This window comes from Anabrus simplex, chromosome X (assembly GCF_040414725.1).
Source record: "Anabrus simplex isolate iqAnaSimp1 chromosome X, ASM4041472v1, whole genome shotgun sequence".
Classification (NCBI taxonomy): domain Eukaryota; kingdom Metazoa; phylum Arthropoda; class Insecta; order Orthoptera; family Tettigoniidae; genus Anabrus; species Anabrus simplex.
This window is the reverse complement of record NC_090279.1, coordinates 63,655,334-63,672,775: the sequence shown is the minus strand read 5'-3', so window position 1 is coordinate 63,672,775 and position 17,442 is coordinate 63,655,334.

Below are 17,442 nucleotides of genomic sequence, written 5' to 3'. Positions count from 1 at the left end.
AGAATTTTGTAAACAATATCAATTTATTAAGGATGATGTGTGTGTTTAATAGAAAAAATTATTAGCGTAAATTGTATAATATTGTATTCTAGGAAAATTGTCTTCGTCTCCTGTTAATTTAAAATTTAGTGCTTGACAGTAATGTATTTTAGTGTACCATTTGCCACCGAGGTAGACACCTCATTTGCAAATAAAGAGATTTTGATTTTTGATTTGATTTTTGTTTTGTGTTGTGCGTTTTGGTTATTACATATTACAGGCTTTGTTACTCTGGGTTTTGTGTTGTACGTTTTGGTTATTGAATATTGCAGGCCTTTTCTCTGTTGTGAAGATATTTCCACAGAAATAAGGTTGTTTGTGGTAATAAAACCGAAAAAATCATAATTTAATTACCGGTTCTACTCTATAACGAGCCACCGGAGACTACGGGTACCTTCTACCAATATACACAGAAGGTTTCCCTCAACAGTTTCCGAAAGTTTGTCGACGGAATTCGGCTTCATCCTGTGTACCGGTATGTGCCTTCAGGTTGGATAATATTGTGGCTGGTCTTGAATGATCCTTTTCATGGAAACGATCAATTTGTTACCATACTTATATAAAAATATCGCCGCCTCTGTGGTGTAGTGGTTAGCGTGATTAGCTGCCAACCCCGGAGGTCCGGGTTCGATTCCCGGCTCTGCCACGAAATTTGAAAAGTGATACGAGGGCTGGAACGGGGTCCACTCAGCCTCGGGAGGTCAACTGAGTAGAGGCGGGTTCGATTCCCACCTCAGCCATCCTCGAAGTGGTTTTCCGTGGTTTCCCACTTCACCTCCAGGCAAATGCCGGGATGGTACCTATCTTAAGGCGACGGCCGCTTCCTTCCCTCATCCTTGCCTATCCCTTCCAATCTTCCCATCCCCCTACTAGGCCCCTGTTCACTATAGCAGGTGAGGCCGCCTGGGCGAGGTACTGGTCATACTCCCCAGTTGTATCCCCCGACCAAGAGTCTGAAGCTCCAGGACACTGCCCTTGAGGCGGTAGAGGTGGGATCCCTCGCTCAGTCCGAGGGAAAAGCCGAACCTGAAGGGTAAACAGATGATCGTTCAAATATCCGGTTTGGTTTCGAAGTAGCTAGTATGTTGTTATATAAGGCCAATTCTACAGCTTATTCCGTTATGAAAGTTACGGATTTTCTTCATTGAGGAATTGTGATTTATGTCTTTTTACACTGCGTCCACAACCTCTAACATATTGTCGGTAATGTTCAAGTTCAATAATGTACATTTGCTAAATGTATAGATCTCAAGTGAGAATATTAGAAGTTAATATTAATCCTTCTCAGTTTCAGCATTCTACATATTTTTAATATTTAAAGTTATTAGTTTTCTTAAATTTTATTTTTAATTTAGCATTAAAAATGAATACGCATATAACTAGCATGCTTTTTAGAAAACTCCCAGCCTTTGCGTTGCAAGTGCCTGCAAGTTGTGTGTAGTAGCAATCTATCATGTATCTAAATTTGGTGGAATGAGGAATTTTTTTCTGAAGAGCAACGCAGATGAAGAAATGCGGATGGTAGCTGGACAAAAAATTGCAATATTTAGTGTGTAATTTTAATTACCGATATTGTTTTGCTGTGTTATTTACCTCTGTGTGCAATTTTATAGTGAGGCTGTGAATGTTGAGTTCTTCATTACTCTGTATGATGCGACATATGGAAGTAGGGTTCAAATTCTTGAGAGGTTTCCATTTAGGATATCTGTATCTTGTTATGGAGATTCTTCTGTATCACAAAATACCCCACAGCAGCTATTTCTGGTATGCTTTTGTGATGATTTTGGTTACTGTCGGCTGTCTTTTTTGATTTATTGCTGTGTAAAAGATTTTCAGGAGTGAGTGGTGGTGAGATTGCATGGGGTCGAATACTAGTATCTGCAGCCCTGAAAAACGTTTCCGTGGTTTCCCCATTTTATCATTAATTAACCTTAATTAATGCCACTGCATACTTAATCTTAACCCTTTACCTTGGAGTTGTTAGTGCAACATTAAACTGCTTTCAGGAATGGAAGAACAATCTTCAGGAATAAATTCTGGCTGTAGAAACTGTAAACGGTAGTCAGAACAAGTAAACACGGCACATTTCAGTATTGTCCCCTGCATTAAAATATACAAAATACAAATGAGCATAGTTTCCTGAATAGATATGTGTTTACCTAGAAATGTATTCCCTGGCAATGTGTAAGAATCTACAAAATTAGCCACAGGACGAAGCTTGTATTACCTGTAGGAGAAATTGTAGTATTCATTGTTTGTGCAGTATGTTTACATTTACAGTAAAATATCACAAAGTGACTAATGAACACTGCAATTGGGTGAAATGAATTCTCTGGGGCACTACTCGAGGTATTCAACATATAAAGTTAAAAATTTCATGATTTTCTCGTATTGAATAGAGAAACACACAATATTAAACAGAAGGAAGGATCCACCTTTCAATACTCCGTTGTTAAGTTATGATCACTGTGTTAGTTGTTTTTAGACATTTATGACTTAATTTTTGCACTGCTTTGCCAATTGGCTGATGATGACACTTCAAATGTGTTGAAACCGGTCCCAAACGAACAAGTTGTAACCTCTATTTGGTTCAACTTAAAACGGAGTATTGAAAGGTGGATCCTTCCTTCTGTTTAATATTGTGTGTATTCAACATAGACAATTTTCGAATCACCTGCGAAACAATAAAAACCACTTGTTTGACATGGAACTCCCTACAAGGGGCTTGGTTGTGTCATTAGACATGACATGCATAGAAAAATAAAGGAAAGGCACTTAAGTAAAGTTTGCTGGAGTTCGATGAAATGAGCTGATAGCAGTATTGTATGAACTTTTGTACTCATTTGAACAGAATTTTCTTCATTTTCCATTTCCAGTCTTCTGGGTAGAAATGTGAATCAAGAACCTCCTCAGTTTTTCTCTCTCCACCACCCCCTTCCTTCCTCAAATATTTTTTCTAATTTTACTCCAGTCTTCTCTGTACTCTCCTTACCGTATCCATTCACCCCTTTCTGGGCATTCTCCAATGTCATTCTCCTATGACTTTCTCTGTAAATACTTACTGTGGAACTCTATCCTCTTCCATTCCCATCATGTGTCCATACCATTTCAGCTTATGTGTCTCTATCTTGCCTTTCAGTTTAGGGAATCCAATTCACTCCCTCATTTCTATGTTTCTGACTTTATCCCTTTATGACCAAACCAAACCAAACCAAACACCATGGCACTACAGCCCTTGAAGGGCCTTGGCCTACCAAGCGACCGCTGCTCAGCCCGAAGACCTGCAGATTACGAGGTGTCGTGTGGTCAGCACGACGAATCCTCTCGGCCGTTATTCTTGGCTTTCTAGACCGGGGCCGCTATCTCACCGTCAGACAGCTCCTCAATTCTAATCACGCAGGTTGAGTGGACCTCGAACCAGCCCTCAGGTCCAGGTAAAAATCCCTGACCTGGCCGGGAATCGAACCCGGGGCCTCTGGGATCCCTTTATGCCTTCCCTATTATTTCTCTAAAGAATTTCATCTTGGCCTCTTGCATTCTGCATTCATCATGTATTTTTGTTGTCGATGGTGTGTAATACACTGACTGACAGAGCAAATGCAACACCAAGAAGGAGTGGTCAGAACTTTATGCCAATTGCAGGGTAGACTGACGTCAGTTAGGTATGCTCATGATGTGAAATGCGCCGCTGTGCGCGCACGTAGCGAACGATAAATGGGACACGGCTTTGGCGAATGGCCCACTTCGTACCGTGATTTCTCAGCCGACAGTCATTGTAGAACGTGTTGTCGTGTGCCACAGGACACGTGTATAGCTAAGAATTCCAGGCCGCCGTCAACGGAGGCATTTCCAGCAGACAGACGACTTTACGAGGGGTATGGTGATCGGGCTGAGAAGGGCAGGTTGGTCGCTTCGTTAAATCGCAGCCGATACCCATAGGGATGTGTCCACGGTGCAGCGCCTGTGGCGAAGATGGTTGGCGCAGGGACATGTGGCACGTGCGAGGGGTCCAGGCGCAGCCCGAGTGACGTCAGCACGCGAGGATCGGCGCATCCGCCGCCAAGCGGTGTCAGCCCCGCACGCCACGTCAACCGCCATTCTTCAGCATGTGCAAGACATCCTGGCTGTTCCAATATCGACCAGAACAATTTCCCGTCGATTGGTTGAAGGAGGCCTGCACTCCCGGCGTCCGCTCAGAAGACTACCATTGACTCCACAGCATAGACGTGCACGCCTGGCATGGTGCCGGGCTAGAGCGACTTGGATGAGGGAATGGCGGAACGTCGTGTTCTCCGATGAGTCACGCTTCTGTTCTGTCAGATATAGTCACCGCAGACGCGTGTGGCGTCGGCGTGGGGAAAGGTCAAATCCGGCCGTAACTGTGGAGCGCCCTACCGCTAGACAACGCGGCATCATGGTTTGGGGCGCTATTGCGTATGATTCCACGTCACCTCTAGTGCGTATTCAAGGCACGTTAAATGCCCACCGCTACGTGCAGCATGTGCTGCGGCCGGTGGCACTCCCGTACCTTCAGGGGCTGCCCAATGCTCTGTTTCAGCAGGATAATGCCCGCCCACACACTGCTCGCATCTCCCAACAGGCTCTACGAGGTGTACAGATGCTTCCGTGGCCAGCGTACTCTCCGGATCTTTCACCAATCGAACACGTGTGGGATCTCATTGGACGCCGTTTGCAAACTCTGCCCCAGCCTCGTACGGACGACCAACTGTGGCAAATGGTTGACAGAGAATGGAGAACCATCCCTCAGGACACCATCCGCACTCTTATTGACTCTGTACCTCGACGTGTTTCTGCGTGCATCGCCGCTCGCGGTGGTCCTACATCCTACTGAGTCGATGCCGTGCGCATTGTGTAACCTGCATATCGGTTTGAAATAAACATCAATTATTCGTTCGTGCCGTCTCTGTTTTTTCCCCAACTTTCATCCCTTTCGAACCACTCCTCCTTGGTGTTGCATTTGCTCTGTCAGTCAGTGTACATTGGGTGCAAAATTTTCTTGCATTCCGTTGGATGTCCCAGTTACAGACTATACATCTCACACATTGGTAAAACTCATTGGCTTGTTCAAGTCTCTATCCAGTTTCTTAATTTATTTTCCTATCTTCTTCAATTATTCTCCCTGAATACTTGAAGCTTTCCACAACTTCTAATGGTCTTCCATTTACTCCAATATTCCCAATTCCTTCTCTATTACCTCTTGTCACCACTACTATCGTACTGTTTTCCACACTGATTTTCGTTCCATATTCCTCCATCTCCTGATTCCTTACATTATCTTGTTCTTGTCCTTACATTTCATCTTCTCCACATATTACTGTCTTATCTGCAAAGAGTGAGACCTTTGCCTCCTTGGTTCCCAGTTTTTTGTTGTATACTCTTATGGATTTCATCAATGATTGTAATTAAGATTGGAGGGGATAAAACACATCCATTTTGGAATTCTATTTCTACTTTGAACCAGTTTGTTTGTCCTTTCTTAGTATTCATACTACTTACTCACTTTTCGTTCATGGCTCTTATAATATTTTCTTCACCTCTCCCTGCCTTCTTTTTTATCAATGCATCCGAGACCACTTGCCATGGTACACTGACATATGCCTTCTCAATATCGATAAATATCATCGCTGAATCCAGCCTAAATTCCCATCTGTTCTCCGTCACGTTCTTTAGGTTGAACAGATTAAAAACTTTTAAAATTATGTTTACGCTGAGTAAGGAGTATGACACCATATGTAAGTGAAACACAGATAATAATTGGTGCCAAGAAAAACAGGGTTTGAAGCCTTTTAAATGCCGTGTTATCAGAAGTTCTTGAAGATCATTTTGATAGAACATGTCTCAAATAAAGAGATAGTGAATAAGCTTAATGAGAGGAGAATGGTTTGAGAGAATTTGATCCTGGGAAGGAAAATTTTGATAGAACACATCTCAAAGAACTGTGAACTTGTTCAGTTAGTTTTGAAGCCGATTGCAAAGGATAAAAATGGTAGAAAGATTCCAGTATATGGAACCCGGTGATCAGAGTGATATGCAAACCGTACAGTCACTGAATTTTCAAGAAAGGTCATCTTGTTGCGGTTTCAATTGCATATAAAACTGTATGTTAGATAGCTATTAATACGATATAAGGTGTCATGTAATACTTTTTTTGCTATTGGCTTTATGTTGCACCGATACAGATATGTCTTATGGCGACGATGGGACAGAAAAGGGCTGGGAGTGGGACGGAAGCGGCCGTGGCCTTAATAAAGGTACAGCCCCAGCATTTGCCTGGTGTGAAAATGGGAAACCACGGAAAAACATCTTCAGGACTGCCGACAGTGGGGTTCGAACCCACTATCTCCCGAATACTGGATACTGTCCGCACTTAAGCGACTGCAGCTATCAAGCTCAGTCATGTAATACCAGGGGTCCTTTGACTATGATCTTGATATCGACAGATAAGTTAAATTATATTTCCTATGGAAGTGATCACTGTTTTAGAAATCATATAAAACTGCAGGTCCTTAGCTTTCATTGAAGTAAAAGTCAAAGAAAACTTGAGGTCCTATAGGTATGATCATAATATCAACTCTCATGTAAAATTTTGGGTTTTTTGGTATCATCATAATATTGATGGTCATATAAAATGACACGATTGTTGCTTAGTTTGTTGACAAACACCATAAGTATCAATGACATCAATAAGGTAATATATTTTTCTGGCCTATGTTTCAGTGTAAGGTCAGTGGAAGTAATCAACCATACCAGTACCTTCTAACTACTTCAGTTTGCAGTGCAAAATGGACCTGGAAGCAAAGATCAAAGAGGAACCAGTCTGGCTGGAAGGAAAAACAACTGCATCACTTGTAAGTCTCATTCCAGATAACTTTATAGAGGTCAGAAATTAACCCCTAATAGCTGAATAAGTTTGGCAGGAGCGTTATTTTCTATGTGCTTCCTCAGTATTAACACCAGCAGTCACCAATTGCTGAATGAGCATCTATGCGTAGTACAACTTTGTTTTGCTTATTTGTCTGGGAATACACCACAACGCACTACACAAAGCTGCCAACTCTTAGGAACTTAAGGTTGGGCTTGGATTAGTCTGTACTTTTTACTGTCAGTATTGAATTTACTTTGGTTTAGGGGTTGCACTTTTTTATTTTTCCCCTCTGATTAAAATAGAGGATGGTTGGCCAATTGTACTTTAGAAAACTAATATCCTCCTACACTACTGCACCAGTATTAGCACCATATGTTAAAAATTATTACTCCTACCATAATTAGCGTAGAAGAAGTTAAATCACAAATTTTTCATTAGTGTTTTTGAGCCTGGATACACCAGTCTGCTAAACGAAATGTCAACACAGGTGTGATTATTCTGGGTTACCCTCACATCCACAATGTGCTGGAAGATATTATGTGTTTTAAGGAATGAGCAGATTTGCCTATGACATACGAGGGATGAAATAGCTCAAAATCTGAATGTACGTTCTCTCAAAATAATTATTTTCTCAGATGTTGAATTCTTCTAGAAAGACAGAATAGTGATTAGTTCATTCTATTCCTCAAATACAGGTCAGATTCTATGTTATATAGAGAACCATGTCTAAGGGCTCTAGAATGTATGATTTCTGAGAATGATTTCTTTTATATGCCCCTTCTTAGTGGGCTCTGACACTTTAAGGACTTAAGGCACATTAAACAGATTTTTTCTTTCCTCTTTATCATTATTTCCCTGTCCTTTTTGTGCATCCTTTTCATCCATTCCTTAGTTCAGCTACTCTTCCCTTCTGTATTGAATGTGTTAAGTTGGCATATTCTAGAACTTGTTACTTTAATTCACTTTTATTAGTTACTTAATTTACATGAGAACATAAGCTTTTAATCACAGTCCCTCCCCCCTGTAATGCTGACAAGGCTTTATGAATCTAAGAGTGAAATTTAATTGTCTCGTAGTAGATCATAAAAGATCTTCTGAAACTGCAGATATTAACTCCCAACACTGCTGATTCTCCACTGACAGTGTCCTCATCCCCTCAGCTCCTCACAGAACACCAGATAACATGCTTATAGTGGTGCAATATTTCATTTCCAGCTGCTTTGACTTTGGGTTACATCACATCTTTCACTGTTATATGACTGTGATAAGTCTGCTTCTTTCATGTTTATGTTTTTTATTTTACACTTGGAAGCATTGAAATATGCTGTTTCAAACAGAACTGTATTAATGTTTTATGTAGCCCCTGTGATCTCAGCAAAACCATAGTAGAGAATGTGATTCCATTATTTCAAGTAATATTAATCTGTCTATAAACAAACTCTATGACGAGAACAAAAAATCATTTAGAAATGTAACGCTTCTAATTGGTTCAGGCAACTTTTATCATTTGATTGATATGATTGAACATATGAAAACATTTCATACAATTTAGTGTTTATGCCTATGGCTGCGTCCTTCCAAATTCTGTGTGAGATAGCCCCCATTCCATCTCTGGTATTATATCTTCTGGTATGGCTAGAAAACGTTTGGCATTTTATATTTTGTTCTCAGTCTCATCCTTTCTCTGACATAAGGAGTGAGCAAGAATAGTAGCACCATTCTCAGTACAGCCTTTGGTTATAACAATCCTCTGCTGGTAGAAATCTTCCTTAAACATTAGTGAAATTACGAAAGTAACTGTAATACTGGAAATTAATGATTTAACATGCTCATTTGTTTGTGACTGTATTTGTAGATGTGTGTTATGAGCATACCTAATATTTCTTATTTTCCACAGGAAAATTTTGAACATGTATCAGAAGTGATAGCTCTGAAAGAAGAAGTTAAATCAGAGTTAACCGAGCCAGAGTCATCACAGGAAGACTCTCTTGAGGTAATGTATATAATTTGATAATCCATCGTCAGATAATGGAAATGGGTAGAAAATAGCTCAACAGATACCAGGGTTTGATCCATCTTTTTAGTGCACATGATTGATAGTCCTACCGGTAATATACTTTTTTATGAGACTGACTGTTTACATATCTAGTTTTCACTTTTCCTTCAAGTTGTTCCATGATCTTGCGTTATGAATTGTGCAGCAGTTAGGATTATTCCGAAGAACTCTACTCTATGTCATTTGGTAGCTGGTATCATTCCTACTAATACTTTTGAATTCGTTAATTAGTTTTGAACACAAAGTAGCTGAAAGGTACATTCTTTTGTTACTGTTACAGAATATTTTATAGTCGTTTCCAAATGAAACACTTTTGTTATCTTATTGATTATATTAATTATTGTTTTCTAAATAATACAGTAATTTATTGATACAAGTTGCAGGTGATATGCTTGTTTACTGTGATTGTTCGCTTGTATACTACACACATTGTAGCCATCTCTTGGCAAGTGAAAAATATTCTTTTTCTCCCTAATGTGGTCTGTGATGGTACTAGTCCAATGTGACTTATAATATTTGTACCGGGAGGTGCACCTCAACCCCGCACATTGAGAAGAAGCGCCTTAGGGAACACTATCTATCGAACAAAACTTGAAACCACTAATGCATTAAGTTGCAACATTGATCAGAAGATGTCACTACTGAATAACTGAGTATGTTATTTTAACGTTTCCTAAACTGACTGGATTTCTTTGTTTTGTTTTGGTGTACATCAGAAAGTTTGAATTTTTCTCCATATACATCCCCACAAAAAGCTACGGTCATGCACTCTGGAGCAAGGTGGAATAATTACTGATTTAAAGAAGTTTTGGGTTTATAAGTTTTTTCAACTAAATTTACTTTCATTTATTTTGATACTTCAATGTTTTTCAACACTTCCTTCTCATCTCGCCAGCTTTGAAGTCTGGCCAATCCCAAAGTTTCTGTATTTATTTTTCAGCCAATCATAAACTTCTTATAACTTTTTGAGTATCATATAAAATGAGAGGGTGTGGTCAGATTTTGCCCAGAGCCTTCTCGAACCCTCCCATCGGGTATAAAAGCCGCGACTTTTTCTAGTTACCTTGTCTTATTCTCGTCAAATTTCTGAGTGTGTGTTACGGCAGGAGGCCTAATTCTTTGGCAGGCAGAATGTCAGCTCAGGTAATGGCCACCAGTTTTCTATATCTGTAGCTATCTTCTTAAACTCACAGGAGGGGAAGCTTCTAATGTTTAACTATGTAACCATCTGTTTTCAAAAATGTAAGCTTTCATTCTGCTAATGTAAAATTTCATACAGACTTAAAGTGTAAATTGAGGATAGAGAGTGTGTTACCCTCTCTAATTCCCCTTCAGTTTATCTTGAGGTGACTACGATCTTGTAACCTTTTTCTTCTGTAAATCACTCATTAACTTCTCTTTCGAGTCACCTCAGTTGTGTGGAATTAGCCACTGCATCATCGGGCCACCAGCCCAAGTAGGGTTTCAAAAGTTGGTTTTCAAGGAGTGCAAGTTTATGACTGCATACATTTTGAGTTTGGACCAGTAATATAACCTGTTGTTCTCTTCCATGAAGGCCCAGTAGTATAGGTACAATATACCGCTGTGTAAAGGAATTGTAGGTTGTGCCTAGAGATGCCAGAAATTGTATAGTTTTGTGTAATGTTTCCTGGAGTAGGCTGTAAGGACTTGGGAGCACAGCATCCTTGGCTGAATTTAAAGAGCATGTAAACTCTTGTCTGATATTGGTGCAATTTTCAGTCGGGCCTTTGGAAGGCCGTATGTGTAACGTTTGGAGCAAGGTGCTCTGGAACTGCGTCTTGGGAGATATCTCTCGTTATCTAACCAAACGCAACATTTGTGGCGTTGTAAACTTGTAAATTGGAGCTAGAAGCTCAAAACTTTTAATTTCCAACCCTTGGATTTCTATTCTTGTTTGCTATTTTGTACCTGATATTTTGTTCCTTGACCTAGTGAAGAATTTTGTTAAATTTGAGATCTGAAAAGAAATATAACCTTTGTTTTAAAGTTTAAATTAATCTTTGATGTCATAGATAGACCCATTAATGCTGACACCTTCTTTCACCTCTCTGCGTTCCACAGATAATCTCGGAACAATATTACTTAAACATGCAATGAATAAATAAGCCATTCAAGTGTCATCTTGCCTTTCTGTTTCATACATCGTAAGGGATAGTGTTTGTGAATAGACCTTGTAAGTTCACCATTACTCACCTGAACATTCGTTACATGAATAATTCATCATTACCAGAATGCACATTTGATCACTGTCATCGTCCACTTCATAGCATGCGTGTCATCTTCTTTTACTATGACTATGTTGCTATGGGGTATTTCATTGCCCATTTATTGAGATATTCATTTCACCATCTCATCCAGGAGTTCTGGGTTAGCTGCTGAAAATATAGCTATGTGGGCAAGGTTGTGATGAGAGAGGAAGTATAATCATGACCAGAGAGTGTAGTAATTGGCTCTCCTATAAGGAAATTGGTTGTAGTTAGGTAAGAAGTGTCAAAAGGTTCATCATTTAGCTTTGGTGAGAGGATGTATGTGTTTCAAGAATGGTACATTCTTTGTTGGTGAAGCGATAAGAATCCATCACTTGTCTGGGGCGTTAAATCAGACTCATGACAGCTGCTTCCTAGATTCCACCAAAGTGTGGTGTTGCAGGAGGGATGAAATGCCACATCAGTCCCATGCCTGCAGTTGTGTGAAGAGTTGGTTTTCTGAGTGTTATTTTGCTGGAAGGCCTTGATTTCTATAGCTGCTCCGTTGAAGTTTGTGCCATTATTGCTGTAAATGCTTAGGGGTTGACCTCCATGAGAACTAAGTTGATAAAGTGAGGAGAGAAATGTTGTTGTGATGAGATTGGGTATCATGTCTAAGTAGAGAGCCTTATTAGCTAGCAGTCTGGTCTTGTTCGATGTCACACAATTTTTTTATTAGATTTGGGCCAGCATAGTCTGTTCTAGTTTTAAGAAATGGGTATGTCGGGGTTAAAGACACCATTTGTGTATTTCTCATTAATTATTCCTCTGTGTAACACTTTGCATAGAGTAATCAGGATCCTGATTTTTATTCCCCCAGGCGTGAGATCACGGCTGATGATGCATATGCAATGGGCGAAACATAAATGAGTATGACACGATGTAACACCTGAGATGTGTATGAGTGTGGCTTCTTTCTGTTCCCCTTTCTGAAGAGATCCTAAACTTGTCTCTCAGAGTGTTGAGTGCCAGGATGAAGTAGTCCAAGGTGTTCTGCCATCATAATTGTATTTGTGAGGTGATACAGAATTTCTAATGTTTCCAGTCCGCTAGTATTGGAGTATTGTGCAGTCATCCACTGTCAAGAAGATGGCCTTCTTGATCTATGATTGGATAAATAGTCTTTATATGAGTTGTTAGTTTCCTGCACAACATTAATATAATATTTGTGTAAAGGGTTCAAGTCCGATACAAACAGTGGACTTTAATTTCACTCCGTGGGTTGTTTACAACAATCTCAGACAATTATATGTTACAAATCTCATGACTGGTCCATATTGAAATGTACATTAATTCAACGAGGTTACAAAAGTTTATTGAAATCCTCGTATTCAATACACATATGGTTCTTAAAATTAAGAATTTCATCTTGTCATAGTAATTTAAGGGGACATGTTTCGCCCACTGCATGTGCATCATCAGCCGTGATCTCATGCCTAAGGGATTAAAATCACGATCCTGATTAGTCTAATCAAAGTGTTACATAGAGGACCATGTGTTATAAAAAGGAGGAAACTTAGTCCCATGCCTGCAGTTGTGTGAAGAGTTGGTTTTCTGAAGGTTGTTTTACAGAAAGGTCTTGATTTCTTTAGCTACTCTGAAGAAGTTTGTGCCATTATCGCTGTAAATGTTCAGCCTACAGCCAACAGCGCATAAGCTCAATGCTCTGCCCATCTCCTCTCCCCCGCCTCAATACCACACAGATACAATACAAGAAGTGCAAGTGTCATTTGTTCTGACGCTACAAAGGCAACTAGTTCATACCAGAAAGGTTGACGGTGTAGGTAAATGTATACACAGTGTTTTTCACAAAATTTAACCCTTTTTTCTCTGATCTTAAATATCGTTCTACCCTCCTCTCGTTACTGATTCTTCATTACACATCCCTCAGTAGTCGATTTGAACATTGAAGCTGTAGCCAACTTCAAGCATGAGCGTATCCACTTGACTAATTCGACAAAAGGAGGTTACCACATGAACTAGTAAAAACATACATAGCAACACAAGATCATGAACCTTTTTTCACTTAAACGAAAATACAAAGTGAGTGGCCTCCCCATACAAATATGGGTTTGATGCTGCTTGTTGTTTTAAGGGCCTAACATCGAAGGTCATCGGCCCAAATAAGGGTTTAACAGGGTGTCCACCTGCATGGAAAACCGCAAATCAGGGAATGTCAGAGAATTCAATTTATAGCGGGAAAACCAGGAAATGTCAGGGAATTCAGAAAATATCTGGAAATTAGTTCTTCGGCCAGATAAAATGGACGTACCTTATTTATCCCTTAATAGAAGCACATTTTTTAATTTTTATAACACTAATCTTGGGTAGGCTTATGTCTTTTATGCCAGGAATAAATTGTAAAGGAAACTGAATAAACATTCAAACAAAACCAAGTGTGATATTGAATGTGAAGTAACCATTAGCTTCAGTAGCTATATGGGTAGCCTATAGCGCTCTGATCGGTTGATCCAATTTTCAATGTTTTGATTTGCTTACTATTGTATATTCTGTGTTGTTGCTGAATGGAGAGGCCTATATTGCATTTTCAGCTTTCTAATAGCTTAAATATATGGCTTCCACAGCGAAATATGCACATAGACAACAGATGACTCTGTTTGTTTACAATGTAATGACGTGTGCGATAGTCACTACCTTGTAAAATGTAAAAAGAGACAAAAAACACTGACTGAATGCAGGTAAGTGTGAAAATCACTTGAACTTAATACTCATTCAAGTGCTCATTGCTATTATTATTATTATTATTATTATTATTATGATTACAATTATTAAATGTGCTGTTGTAGGTAAACCTTGTGTAAATGAGTAATGCATCGTGACACCATTCGGGCCGCGCCATGTTGAGTTTCTAACCTATCTGATGAAATGGTTCGTCACGTACGTGGGTGAGTGAGGCTCCTCAGTAATCAAGTGATTTGGAGATGTTATACAGCAGTGGAAGTGATAAAAACTTGCGGCAGTGTTACGTTTGTATTTATCAATCGTACCAACACATTTTGTCTGTATTGTTCTTTTTCTTCCAAATTTGCATTGTAAACAAAATGGGCCGCCAAAACAACAGACTTAGAAGCCCAGCCACTACCAATGATGCCAACGTAGACCACCTCATGAAGTGCACGCTGGACGACTTTATTAACTCGGACAGCTTCCTTAAAAAAATTGTGCGGGCCATTTTGACCTGCATTACAGAAATGGTTATAAGAGAACTTGAAAAAAGTTTAATATTTAATGTCGAAGCATTTTCAGAGTTAACTGAAAATCTTGATGAAAAGGAGGTGGAAATCCACAAAATGAAGGAGGATATGGACTCCAAATGTTATTCATTGGAGCAATACAGCAGGAGGAATAATGTAAGATTTTTCGGCATCCCCGAATGTTTGAACGAAAACTGAGATGAACTAGTGCTCAGCGTGTGCAAAGCAGTAGGTGCATATGTTATACTTAATGATATTGATAGGTGTCACAGACTAGGTCCTTGATCACCATGGAAAACAAGACCTATCCTATTCAAATTTGTGTCTTATCACTCATGGCAGAATGTCTTCACTAGGAAAACGAAACTGAAAGGCTCATCCACAACAATCTGTGAAGATCTTACAGCTACCAGAATGTCCATCATGACGACAGCAATCCAGTGTTTTGGTCTTAGAAACACTTGGACTGACTCAGGAGACATCATAATCAAGAAGGCTGACGGGATGAAATTAAAAGTGTGTCAGTTAAAGGAACTTCCTATGGCATAAGCTTCTCTTGCAGTGCTATTTGATCACTTGACTATGTGAGTCCAAACCCATCGTTTACCGTAAGTCACAGCTGAGGAGCTAGCTTTTTGATTTTTTCAAGTAAGTTTGTGTATCTATCTATCTATCCATTTACTGTATTTATCTATCTGTCTAAATATCTATTCACTTAATCTGTCTTCTTATCCTACCACCTGTCGATCTACATACTCTTTAATAAAATTTTCCTAACTCGTTCTCTTTTAAGTCAGGCCTCCATATTACGTGTACATAGCTCTAACGTCAACACTACGTAGCAAAAACGTTCCTACTTGAGTATTCTGTATGCCTAATCTGCTGTTGCACATTATCACTATTATTATTACTGACAATTTAATTACCTAAAATATGTTAATTGCTGACCATTAATAGGGTGTAGTCACATGCTGTGTTTTAGTTTCATTTCAGCAATTGGCAATGCATACCACAAACAGCCATAATCCCTCTGACCGTAGCAATATTTTCCCTTGCCACACTTCCTCTTCCCCACCTATCCCATCAACCTGTCTATCTGCTAGTCCATTCACCCTAATCTCCCCCTCCTTGAAGTTACAACTCACATTGTCCAGTCAGCCCTAAATAGACATAAAAGCACACTTCACTTATGTCACCTTAGTGCCAAGAGTTTAGTTTCTCAACGCATATAGATGAACTAAATATGTCATAGAAAGAAAGAGATCCACCTAATCAATACTAATTTATTAAAATTTTCTTCATAACAACAGGACCTGTTTCGACTCTTCACACGTCATCCTCAGCTGTCATGTACATTCACATTATAATACATTTTTTTAATAGTTGTGCCTTGCCCATAAACATTTCATATTTGACTGACATTTGGTAATATGTTTCAGAGTGAATAATACTGTTTTTTATGTCTAAGTTTAGAAAACTATTATATATTAAATAGTTACCACTTTTTGAACACATTAAAAGGATCACAACATATGATAAAACTTTGCTATGTACATATGACCTTGAATTATATCATTAACATTCAAGTTTTACGAGTAAAACAAGTTCCTAGAAAGACTTTGTCATATTGCGTTGCTTTAGTCTTAAGGTCTATATTACTTAATTTGACAAGGTATAAGCCTAATATAAAGTATATTATAAAAGCATATGCAGCTACATTTAAGCACATTTTATTGACCTTAAGACTAAAAACACAGCAGGCACAATTTACCAGTCGGTGTTGCGCAGAGATGTCGATGTGGACCTGTCTTCAGAACATACTAATGCACATGTCCTATGAATATAGACTTCCTATCTCTAGTTTTTCAAGGTGTTCTGGATTTTATGGACATGAGTGTATTTCAATCATTCACAAAATTTACCAACATCAATAAGTACATCAGAAGCGATAAGAATCTGCAACAGCAGAAAGTAATAGAAATTATTATTTCAAGAATGAAGTCCCTCTGGAAATGAAATTAATATTTAAAAAATTACTTAAAATTTTATGATTGAAGTTGATTTATTCCTGGCTGGCAACGTCTCATGATTGGTCCCTTTATCACCCTTTAGGGTTTGGTGTGATCTTCCCTTTAAGTTAGACATTCTGGAAGAAATATCCCTTGCAAGGTGCACCATGATGAAAGTAAAGATTCCTCTTGCAAGCAGCATGATGATTCCCCTTGTTCCTTGTCTTGCAGGCTTCTCGTAACAGTAGGCTTCCTCTCTCTCTCTCTCTTACACAAACACACACAAACACACACACACACACACTCTCTCTCTTTCTCTCTCTCACACACACACTCACACAAACACACACACACACACTCTCACTCTCTCTCTCTCTCTCTCTCTCTCTCTGTAACTGAAGCGGCACATTGATATGTGTTCCAACCATGCCTATTTAAATGTCAGTCGATACTTAACTTGCGGGTTCAGATGATTTATGCATACCACACGTGTTCTGGAATTAATATAGTCGTGGTTATGTCTTGTAGAAGACGAAATAAAGTGTTCCCTTTATGAGACATCACGACTAATAAACGTCTCTTGGCGAAGAATATCTTGTAGAATTGTAGTGGGAAAGCGATGTGAAGTTGTGCTCTAAAGTAGAGCAGTATGAAATCAGTAGTGTAGGAGCTGAGTAAGTTGAGCGTCGATTACACACTGTTTTTATCAGTTCTCGGCCTAGAAAGTGAGATTAGTTGGAAACCAATCATAATTTTTTTCACGTCGTCTTAAAGTATCATGGTTCAAAACTGTTCTTGTGAAGAGTTCTGAAAACTTGCCGGGTGGAGTTAGCCTTGAAAATGTTAACTGTTCATATCTGTTGCATGCTAACCTCCTGACCAATAAGAGAAAAGGAGTGGATCGCCACACGGCCATGCAGCAATGAGCCTAAAGGCGAATTTCTCCAGTGTTATCAGATCCTGGCCTTCA